We start from the raw sequence: 11,244 nt of genomic DNA, 5'->3' as shown, positions 1-11,244 counted from the left end.
AAGAGAAGAGAAGAGAAGAGAAGAGAAGAGAAGAGAAGAGAAGAGTAGCGAAGTGAAGCAAAGCAAAGCAACACAATGCAAAACAAAACTGTCTGGCCTAAAACTTACAGAACTACTCAGAAGACCAGATTGGCCCCAAATCCTCTTTTTAAGGGAAAAGAAAATTTAAAAGTAGACCCATTCTGAGAAATGATAGACCTCAGCCAGCCATCTGAGCCTCACACCTGGGCGAGCCAGATGCCATGAGAAAAAGGCCTAATTTCAAATCCCATCACAGCAAGCTCATGATAAACTTGTGTGGGCTCCAGACTGCAACTGTCTTTCATATCTTAGAAAAGCACACAGAGGCCTCTTCAGTGGTTCATCTTAGGACCTGGGGCACTCTAACAAGCAACATGTCAACACTGACCCGAAAAGGAACAAGCACGCCAGGTGACTTAGCAAATGGGAAAGGGTTGTGTAGAAGCAGGTAGCAGAAACAGAACTAGGTGCGGTGGAATTAGCCACAGTGGGAAAAAATATGCATTGTGAGGACAAACAACATGGCTAAAAGTATCTATGAGAAGAACACTGAATAAACAAAAGACTTTTAAAAATGAAAAATCAGGGCCAGAGATGTAGCTCAGCAGCATAAACACCTGCTTCGCAAGCACAAGGTCCTGAGTTCGATTCCCGGTACCCTCCCCAACAAAAAAAAGAAATGAAAAATCAATTAAAATGATGATTCTCACTTCAAAAGAATAAGACTACCAGTGTGTCTGCCTTGAGCCTGCTATCGTCACCTCCCATCTGACCAATGTAGTGAGCGAGCTTTACACTGTGGAGCAAGCCCTATGCTGGGGAGGTCCCTGAGGGTCCAGCAGGAGACACTGCTTGGGAAGGCACCACGAGCCAGTAGCTCAGTGGGTGTGGGATCATCATGGATACAGAGTTCTGACTCTGGAGGTGAGGGCACAGAGATGAGAGGAGACCCGCCGGTGACACACAGGAAGTGCAAGGGGACCCCTGGCCTGAGAGCACTGAGTGACCCATTTCCAACAAGAGGAGGCATCTTAACCATGCCTGAGAGTAAAAGCCTCAAAGGAGAACTACAGAGCCTGCAAGCAGCCCTTGTGGTCGTGCTCTGCTCCTGCTAACCACAAAGCCCACCATCACACTAGTGGGCCGGGGGTTCACCCTGCTGATCCACATGTGCTTTTCATTTAATAAACTCGAGAGAACACACAACGGTGTGGGGGGGAATTCTCAGAGCCCCAACAGAAAGGCCATGGGTCACCCTGCCTCCCACTACACACACCTGGCCTTTGTCTGAGACATGCTGAACTATAAAAAGAGGTCACTTTTACCAAAACAGTGGGGAAATCCCCGAACATTCGACCAGATGTTTACCTTGGGAGCCAACGCCTGCAGGACTCAGCTGCCTGCCCTCCAAGAGCCCAGGAAGGCAGAGGTATGAAGAGATAACAGGACAGTAAAGTGAGGTTAGAGATGTCCTCAAAGCATGTGCGGGCTCCCCAGAACAGAAAGTGGTTGATGCAGCATAACAATTCCAAGAAGCTTCCAAGGAATCCAGCTGGGGGTTCCTCAATTACTAGATGTGGCCACTCAGGAAATAGAATCCCATGTCAGCAGTGCCCCAACTGACACTATAAAGAGGCTTCAGGCAAATGAAATACAATAAAACAAGGTCAGGCAAAGCAGCAAGTAGTGAATGTTGAGATCACTCACTCTATGACATTACTTTTACTCCTGTAAGCTTCCAGAATTCCTTCACTTACGTAATTTACAAGCACTTGCAACACTTCTGACAATGTGAAGGATCAAAATATTAAAGACCGTTTCCAAATGGTAAGTTGCCAGATAGTACGAGCTGCATGTGACCAGACGGTAAGGGTGACAAAACTGGAGAAAACGATTATCGATAGAAATAATAAAGATGCAGGAGGGGACAGATGTGTCTTTCCTAAGTCTAATTTAGGATCAAATGCCATCTAAATTTGGGAACAAAGGGCAATGATATTTTAGTACAAGAATTCTTGGATCTCAATGAGAAAGTAAAAGTTTTCTAAACTCTGAGAGTCTCTTATTATTCCCCTTTCCTGAATTGGTAGATTTTCCCCAGGTCCCTGGTGGAGGAAAAGCATTAAGTAGATGCAGACACAGGTATCTTATTGCTATGACCAAAACATAAATAATAAATAAATAAATAAATAAAATGATGCTAAAATGATAAAGTAAAAAAAGGAAAATTTTACACAAAGCAAAAAGATAGAAAAATTTTTTAAAAACCAAGAGCAACAGGCAAATACCATACAATCAAAACATTCACACATTGCACACATGCTTTTCTAAGACCCTCTGAGGCCAAGCACCAGCTTGGCGTTTAATATAGGAAGCTTAAAAGATCCCATCCCGACTCCGTAAATAAGAATTCAATCAGTAGATAGGAGAAACACCGGAAGTCCATCACAAAGTAAAAATCACCAAAACATTCAGAAAAAAATTAAAAACCTAACTTAAGAGAAGTAAAAGTAACAATGTAAGTCCAATTAGGCAACATTAACAAAGAAAGGTCTAAATTACATGGACCTATCAATTTCAGGGTAGCTGGGGCTGAGGAGATAACTCAGTGGAATAAGCGCTTCACTGGCAAGTGCAAGGGCCTGAGTTCAATCCCCGGGTTCATAAGAAAAAAAAAAAAAAAAAAAAAAAAAAAAAACTCAATTTCAGGGCAGCTATGAAGCTAAAGTTGCACAAAACAAATAAAAGCAATCTTTAAAAAAAAAACATGCATTGGGGGCCAGGGAGATGACTCAGTAGACGAAGTGCTTGCCTGACAAGCACAAGGGCCTGAGTTCAATCCCCGGTTCGGGGCGGGGGGTGGGGGGTGTATTTGGTACAGGGTCTTACTACGCAGCTTAGACTCGTAGTGATCCTCCTGCTTTCAGCCTCCCCAGCACAGGTATGCAACACCACACCCAGTCTCAGTGGCCGGCTTAGTACCCGTGGGGGTGGGGCTGGCATGGTATGTGGGACTAGAGATAGATCCTGGGTCCCTGAGCTTGCCTAAGAAGGCACTTAATCCACTAATCTATCTCACGGGCTCTAAATAAAAACAATCTTAAATTTTATGGGATGGGGCCAAGGAGATAGCTCAGTAGAATAAGTGCTTGCCTGGCAAGTGCAAGGTCCTGAATTCAATCCCTGGTACCACAAAAAAAAAAAAAAAAAAAAAGAAAAGAAAGAAAAAGAATTATTTGCTTCACTAAACTATAGGAAATCCATTTTATTCATTAAGACCTTAATAAATGGCACTGTTGAAGACTAATATATCAAAGAAAGCCAGTATTCATAAGCACAGAAACAAGATCTGGAATCAAATGGACACTTATCCATGCAGTGAGCTAAATAAAACCTAGAGATGCTGGAATGGAAAAAAAAAAAAAAAAAAACTGGGTTTAGAAAGAAGCCTAAGGGCCAGGCAGACAGCTTAGGGGCATAAGTACCTACGTGACAAGCACAAAGTCCTGAGTTCAATCTCCGGTACCAAGAAAAAGAAGAAGCTTGAGGCAAGAACTGTGGCAAACAGACAGGAGGAAGTAAATCACAGCTACCATCAATATTTAAGAAAACTTGGCCTTTCCCTAGATACTCAGGACCATGTGATAGCAGCTGGGCTAGCGGCTGTCATATGACCAAGAGCATATAAAACCAAGGACACAAACTGTCCAGAGACATCTAAAGTTCCAAAAGAAAGAAAACAAGTTACCAGTGATTCTCAGACTTCTTCGGGCCATACCTGCATGAGAACATAAAGAACTCACTTGGCGTTTGCCCTGAGAGCTGTGCACGCTCTTTTCGGGAATCACATCTTGTGGGCACCCTGTGCCGTGGCTCATAGCTTGCGTTTGTCTGATCCTTACCCCACCTGAGAGTGGCAAGGACTCCTCCCAGGGTGATTCTGTTTTTCTTGTTTTGTTTTGTGCAGGAATTGAACTCATGACCTCGTGCTTGGCCGGTGGCCGGGCTGCTGAGCTATCTCCTCGCCCCTGCAGGTGAGTCTAGTGTGCAGCAAACTCTGCAAGCCTCCACCAGAGAGGTGATCTGTTGATACCTCACTTTGTAAAGGAAGTAACCTCCATACCTTGTGGTTGCAACCTGCCTCCCAAATACAAAAATTCAATTTTTCCAGTCCCCTGGCCAGTGTCGGTTTTTTTTTTGTTTTTTTTGTTTTTTTTGTTTTTTTTTTGAGGAACCGGGGATTGAACTCAGACCCTTGAGCTTGCCAGGAAAGTGCTTATTCTACTGAGCCATCTCCCCAGCCCCCAGTGTCACTTCTTGATCTAAGTTAATGTTTTTTAAGGAGTAGTGGCCTACAAAAGTCTAGAATGAGGAAAAAAATGTTCTGTTTGAATATATTTCTTCAATTTGAAAATGGGTAACATTTTAGAAAACAGACATTCTCATATAAATTTCTCCATGGTGCAGCAGGTAGAGCTGGGGATCGAACCTTGGTCCCCAGCATCTGAGTAGCTGTGTCCAAGCAGGCGCTTTAAACAACTAAGCTAATCCACAAGCCCCCCCTCTGTTACCAAATAAGGAAAACCAAAATCATAGGCACAGTAGCAGGAAGCCCACATACCTTCCTCACAGTATCTTTGTGCTTCGGATCCTCTAAACTGAACACCAGCTTTCCATTTCTGTGGGTCCTGAAGCTTCTCAGAGTAAACCGCTCTTGCTGTGGAGTCCAAAACACTCCCCTCAGCACTACACACAACTAATGAAGCTGCTTCTGAGCTCCTAGAAGACCCCACTCCTCTAGCTTTCCTCTCACTCACTCCACGGGCTCCTCTCTTCTCTGGCTCCTCCTCCATCTGCCCTTCAGATGGCAGGGCGTGATCCACTGACCTTCAGGTCTCTGTCATCCCTCCTAGAAGAGTGTGTCCAGTCTTGTGGCTTTCACTCTCCACTTGATGGAGGCAGTACATTTACTTTGTTTTGTTTTGTTTTGTTGGCCAGCTCAGCCCACCCTGAGGATGCAGCTGGCAGGGCATGTGATGCCAGGGATGGAACCACAGTCCCCTGCACCTGCCTAAGCTTGCCTAAGCAGGCACTTTAGACCACTGAGATATCTTGCCAGCCCGGAGGCAGTACATTTGTACCTCCAGCAAATCTCCCTCAAGAACGGATTCCTTCCAGGTGTGGTGGGTGGCGCATGCCTATAATCCCAGTGCTGGGGAAGCTGAAAACAGGAGGATCACTACTAGTCCATGCTGCACAGTGAGACCATGTACCAAATACATTAAAAAAAAAAAAAAAAAAAAGAGCAGATTCTTGCTCCTGTCAAGTGCAAGGTCATGAGTTTGATCCCTGGTACCCCTCCCCCACAAAAAAAAGAAAGAAAAAGAAAACAGAAGGCCTGGGAAGATAGCTCAGTGGAATAAGTGCTTCCCTGGCAAGCACAAGGGCCTGAGTTCAATCCCTAGTTCCGCAAAAAAAAGAAAACAGAACAGAGTCCTTCACCCAACCTGCTTGCAAAGTAGGACTCCATCCACCCTGCCCTCCACTTGGCCCTTCACCTGGCCCTCCACTCTCTTCCCAATGCAGCCACCTGCATATTCATCTGCACACTCCCTGCTGTCCACGTGGTGATTCCCCACCCAGGCTGCACAACCTGAAAAGCTCTAAAATTTCCCAATGCTTGGTTCCAGCCCCTGGACATTCTCATCTAATCAACATGAAGAGTGAACTGGACATCAAGGTTTTGATAAGCTTCAAATGATCCTAAAGTGCCGCAAAGGATGCAAACCACAGCTCTAAGTTCATGTTGTGATTTCTGCTTCTCTTCCAATTTATCTAATCTCCCTTTCAACCTCACCGTCTGTGATCTAGTCTCCATCTCTCTGTCCCCACTGCAACTTCAATCTCATGGTCCAAGTGCTTTGGTTTCTCAGTGCTCCACCTTATTGTAGCTAGAGGGGAAATTTTCAAGCTAATTAACTTCAAATTATCATTTCCCTATGTAAAATACTCTCCTACCATGTCCTGTGATTGCCTACAAGACCCCTGTCCACTCCTTCCCACACCCTCTCTTCTGGTTCCTCAGTAAAGCTTGGCTTCCTTCCCTCCATGGAAATTCCCTCGGGGGTGGGAAGAGGGGGCTGCCAGTTAGCTCAGTTGTTCGAGTGCCTGCTTATGCAAATACAGTCAGGCCCAGGATATGGAGGTCGGAGGTTCGATCCCCAACTCCACATGCCTTACCAGACCCACCCTTAAGGCAGCCTGAGCCAGCCCAAAAAAAAAAAAAAAATCCTTCTGGGCCAGCCAAATAGCTCAGTAGATTAAAGCACCTGCAAACAGGGGCTGGGGGTTCAATCCCCAAGCCTGCTGTGCCTGTCCCGCCCCCAGGGCAGACTGAGATGGCAATAGAGACTGGATGTGGTGGCCCGCGCCTGTAATTCCAGCTCTTGGGAGGCTGTAAACAGGTGGATCACTATGAGTCCAATCTAGTAGTGAGACCCTGAACTCCCTGTAGACCCTTCCCAAAAAAAAAAAAAAAAAAAAAAAAAAAAGGAAATTCTAGGGGGCGAGGGGAGTAGATAATTCCACTTGCTGTTCCAACTACCCTCCTGCTGTTTCCTCAGCTGCTTGGATATCTGGTTCCTTCTGCTAATGCGGTACTTCCTAGCTCAAACACCATCTTCTTGGAGTGTATTCCCTGACCAGTCACCGCACATGGCCTCATCACTGCCTCTCACCTCCCTCGGTTTCCTTCACACTCAGAGTCACAGTCTCTACTGATCCTTCCTACTGAAGGCTCGTGAGACCTCAGTCTTGCTTCTCACAATCTACCACAGGAGACAGCAGAACGCCTAACACACAGCAGGTGTTGTATGACTATTTCTTGGAAAAAACAAGTCAGTCAGTGAATGAGACAAAACAGGGTTTTAACATCAAATAAAAGTAACAGTGATACTACTACAGTAATAATAAAATAACAGAAAACCTAAAATATTGATATGAAGAACTAAATTGAAACTGCATTAGAATCTTGCTTAACCAAGGTGCATTAGAGAGTTCTAGGTAAATAAGCTGCCCGACTTTTAATAGGAACCTTATTTTGTTTTATTCATTATTCCTAATGTCTTTTTAAAAAAATGAATTGGTCAATATATATTTTTTTTACCACAATAACTTGGAAAGTTAGAACCCTCCCTCAAACCAAATGAAATTTAAACTCATTAAAATAGCATTGAGAAAAGTCTAGGATACAGCATTTTAAAAATAAGTTAACATGCCTTTCTAAATATGACAACGTTCAGAAACCATGAAAATGAGTGGTAGCCCTTACCCTGAAATTCAAGACCTCAAAACGTTACAAGACAGTCTGAAAAGAAAGCCTCCTGTATATATCAGCAGCCGCAAGTTTACTTCCCCTCCCCCCAAATTGCTCCAAACCACTAACACAGAAAACACAATCCACACAACGGGCAAAGGATCTCAACAAGTGGTTGGTGATTTACTGACAATAAAAATTTGCTAACCACCAGATTGATTTAAAAAAAAAAAAACTCTTAATTTTTATTGACCAACTATGGGAGACAAACTCTGTAGAAGGGAATGTAAATTTTGAAAGGTACTTGGGTGTTATTTTTAAGAGAATCAGTGACCTAGAAATCAAACTCCTGTGGATTTATACTATAAATGTTTAAATATCTGGCCAGAAAGATGGCTACAAAAAATATTAATTACAGGCCTATTTGTAACTATATATTAATTTGAAAATGTCTATAACATATTATTCAATATTTTTAAATTAGATAATTGACATAAAGAGATTACAGTTTTAAAAAAAAAAAAAGTCAGCATTTATCTTTATATACCCGCATTTTGAAAAGTCTAGAAGTGGATAAACCAGCAAACAAAAACAAAACACACCTTGGTACCGTCTATGAAATATATTATGGTGATCTTAATTTTCTTTACCACATTTTCCCTATTTTCTTCACCAATGGTGATCAACATTTGTGAATTAATGAGTTATTGTTAAAATAACTGTTTTTTCAGAAAGAGACCAAAGTGTATTAGGCAATGACATTTTTCCTTGCCCCTAGTGTGTGTGTGGTGGGTCAGGGTTAGAGTGAACAGTGATAAGTGTAGAAACTAAAATTCTCTCATTTTCTACAGCAATGGCCATGTTGCCACCAGCATGGTTGTTGGGGACAACTCAGCAAGTGGAAGACTTTGGACCAACCTTAACAACTGTCACATGATCTTTTCGCTCCAACTCCTACTATGAACAAATTGCCTCATGATTTGTTAGGCTTGTGAGTGAGGAAGAAAAACAGCCCACCATCTGCAGTGGCTCTGGGGTTGTTGGGCCCCAAAGAAAGGAAGTTGGGGGGAACCAAGAAAAAAACCCTCAGCCATGGCATTCAAGTCCTAAGAAGTACCCTAAAGAAAAGCCAAAAGAGAAAGCTCTATTAAAAGAGCTTTCTATTAAAGCCACCCATGAAAGATGAACATGCTAAATTTTTAGGAATTTCCCTAAAAATAATCATGACACCAAGTTCCTAATAAATCATCCCTGCTCACCACTTTGCTGCCTCAGACTACCAGAAAGCAGAACTGCAGCTGCAAATTTCAAGCATCTCATTCTCAACAAGCCAAGCCCCTTGGAAACCGTGAGGAATCTGCTCTCAGAGACAGAGATAAGTACAAGCCAAAAGTCGTCTCTCAGAAGTACAGGACTCCAAATGCAGTTAACGTTAAGGAGGATGGCCGGGATCATGGATGTTCCTAAGATTTTTCTTCCTCTGATATTTCTGGCAAGTACCTGATTTTACAGGGTTATGCTGCTGACTCTAAGTAAAAGAAGTTGTACTGTATGTATATAATTATCATTTTCCTCCCAAGGCAATGCATTTACCTTAATTTTGAACATGCTACCTTGCAACATGTTGGTGAGTCCCTACAATGACACCATTTCTAGAAAGCCCTTCTAACTAGGAGAGCTGATGTTATTTTTAAGCTCACTATTTACACTGTGTGTCTCCTAGAATTATCAGCCCAGTGACAACGTTCCAGAATCCTCAGCCTCACAAGTTACCAGTTAATGCCCGGTAGATGTTTAGGCTGAAACCACTACAATACGGTCAAGGGGAAAATAAGAGAATATGACTGTCAATTAGAAGGAAGCAGCTCACCCAGCAGAGAGGAAAGGAGAGTGGGCTGTGGGCCTCCGCAGTTGTCACCTCATGCCAGGAAGAAGGGGACTCAGGCCCAATCTCAAAACGGTAGACAGCTCACGGGAGGCTCAAAAATGGGAAGAAAAACCCCAGATGGTTGCCAAAGCAAACCAACCAAAAACATGACTTGAGCATCTGATATTGAACAGACTATTGTAGTCTTATTTAAAAAATCACAAAGCCCAGAAACAAAATTACTTCTTTTTATGAGCCCCTAATATGTGAAACAAGTACTCTCTCAAGGGTCTTTTAATTCTTCACAACTGATGCGTGGAGCTTAAACTGTAGGCCAGAGCAAAAAAGAACAGCCCTCAGGGAAGAGTAAGCTTTTTATTTTTATGGTTAACAAGGTTTCCTTGGGCCACCGTTTTTACTTTGAAAACTGGAGCCACAGACGACATCTGCTTTGTGCACAGGCTTTAGGTCAGAGTTTCACTCCACTGACAGAGGAGGAATTAGGTGAGGCTGTAGTCTGTGAATCAACCCTCCTTAACTTGCAGTTCTATATTCCCCACCACCCAGTTCAGAATTTGGCCCACACGTGTTCTTATTTGCTTCATTAGGCTATTTTATATCTGCTAGTCTACCTGTAAAAGTAACACTTGAATTATTCTTCAAGGGAAAAGAACTTGACTACCTCAGGACTGACCATTTTGTTCCTAAGAAAGGTTGTTAAGAAAGGTGCCCTTTGGGGTGTGCAGGGAAAGCTTGGATACAGCTTTGAAAGGGATCTAGCCCCTATACTTGGTTTACATTAGATTTGCTAAGGGAGAAAGGCCTTCCTGGGGAGCGTTCACGGCAAATGGAGTTTGACTTTCCTAAGGTATAAAGAGGAAGATGAGCTAAAATCTTAACAGACCTCTGTCTCAACAGGAAGACGCTGCCAGATGGCTCCAAATGTGTACTATTCGGTTAGCACACCACAGAGGCAGGCGGCTCGCGAAGGTGTCAAGTCCACATCCCTCTTCTGTATAGTCAGCCCCTTCTTCAAGAAATGTCAGAATTTGCACTTTAGTGTCATTAGCACCGGCAACGGGTCCCACCTCTCGCTTACCCACGCTTTCACTCAGTCTCAATTCACAAGGACTCAGACTTGCTTCCCGCTAGCGCAGCCCTGACACCTACACACAGTATTTTTCAATCCGGAGCGCTGCTTCTGAGGATTTTTTTTTTTTTTAATTTTAAACTTTGAAGGAAATGTGCCGAGGAAAAGCCAATACTACAATCAACTACAAATAGAGATTACGCACCACACCCACCGCAAATGCGCACAAGCGGCCTCCACCCGAGCAGAAGGTAAATAAATCCAGAGTCCGTTTGCTCCTTGCTTTTAAAGACAGTGCGTTTAGGAGTAAGACAGATGTAAACCGAGTTTCACTGCCACCCACCTGGCCCATTTAAAATAGAAGCCTCCGGATTAAAAAAAGAGTTTATAAATTTGATGACACAGGCATTCAGGTGTGACAGTCACGGGCACTCTGTCGCCGGTGAACTCCACCAATTCAAAATTGCTCTTTCAAAAGTCTAAAAACTCTACGCCGCACTGCCCGAAATTCACGTGGGCAGCCAGCGCGGCCCTAGCAAACTCTCCCCTGGAATTCTGGCTTTAAGTCCGGTTAGAGCCTGGGGAGGATCCCGCGGCAAGGCAGGAAAGTCTCCCTCCTACTTTAGGAAAGTGGAACAAGCGCGGCTGTGTGTGCTGTGGGCAGGGCGGCAGGAGGGAGCCAAGGCCGGCGGCGGAGGAGGTCCCCGGGCAGCGCCGCCGGACTGACTGTGCGCCGTTCACGCCGACCGAGCTCGGGGTGACCCCAGGGCCCCCCACCCGAGCAGAGGCCCGCTCGTTCCCGAGGCCCGGCCCAGCCTCGCCTGGCGAGCTGCCAGCCGTCGGGGTAGGCGTGCCCCGGCGCAGGAGGGCCCAGATCCCGGGCTGCAGAGCCACGGCCGCTCGCGGCTTGCTGCAGCCCCGCGCCCGCTCCGGGGCGCGTCCGCCCGCAAA

At 44.6% G+C, this 11,244-nt stretch overlaps 1 protein-coding gene across 3 annotated transcripts in view; it reads right to left on the bottom strand.

The window, feature by feature from the left end:
- Mcoln2 (mucolipin 2) overlaps positions 1–11,244 on the bottom strand; it is a 57,210-nt gene that overhangs the window by 45,393 nt on the left and 573 nt on the right. Inside the window, exon 1 of one of the 3 annotated variants that reach the window (XM_023724343.1) lies at positions 9,207–9,280. The exons of the other annotated variants lie outside the window; for them this stretch is intronic. The gene's annotated coding sequence lies outside the window, so the exon portion shown is untranslated. Of the gene's footprint in view, positions 1–9,206; positions 9,281–11,244 lie in introns of those variants that run through there. 3 annotated transcript variants of the gene reach the window in all.

Source organism: Octodon degus, unplaced genomic scaffold (assembly GCF_000260255.1).
Source record: "Octodon degus isolate 3935 unplaced genomic scaffold, OctDeg1.0 scaffold00109, whole genome shotgun sequence".
In the NCBI taxonomy this organism is placed as follows: Eukaryota; Metazoa; Chordata; class Mammalia; order Rodentia; family Octodontidae; genus Octodon; species Octodon degus.
This window is presented reverse-complemented; position numbering and strand designations above follow the sequence as displayed.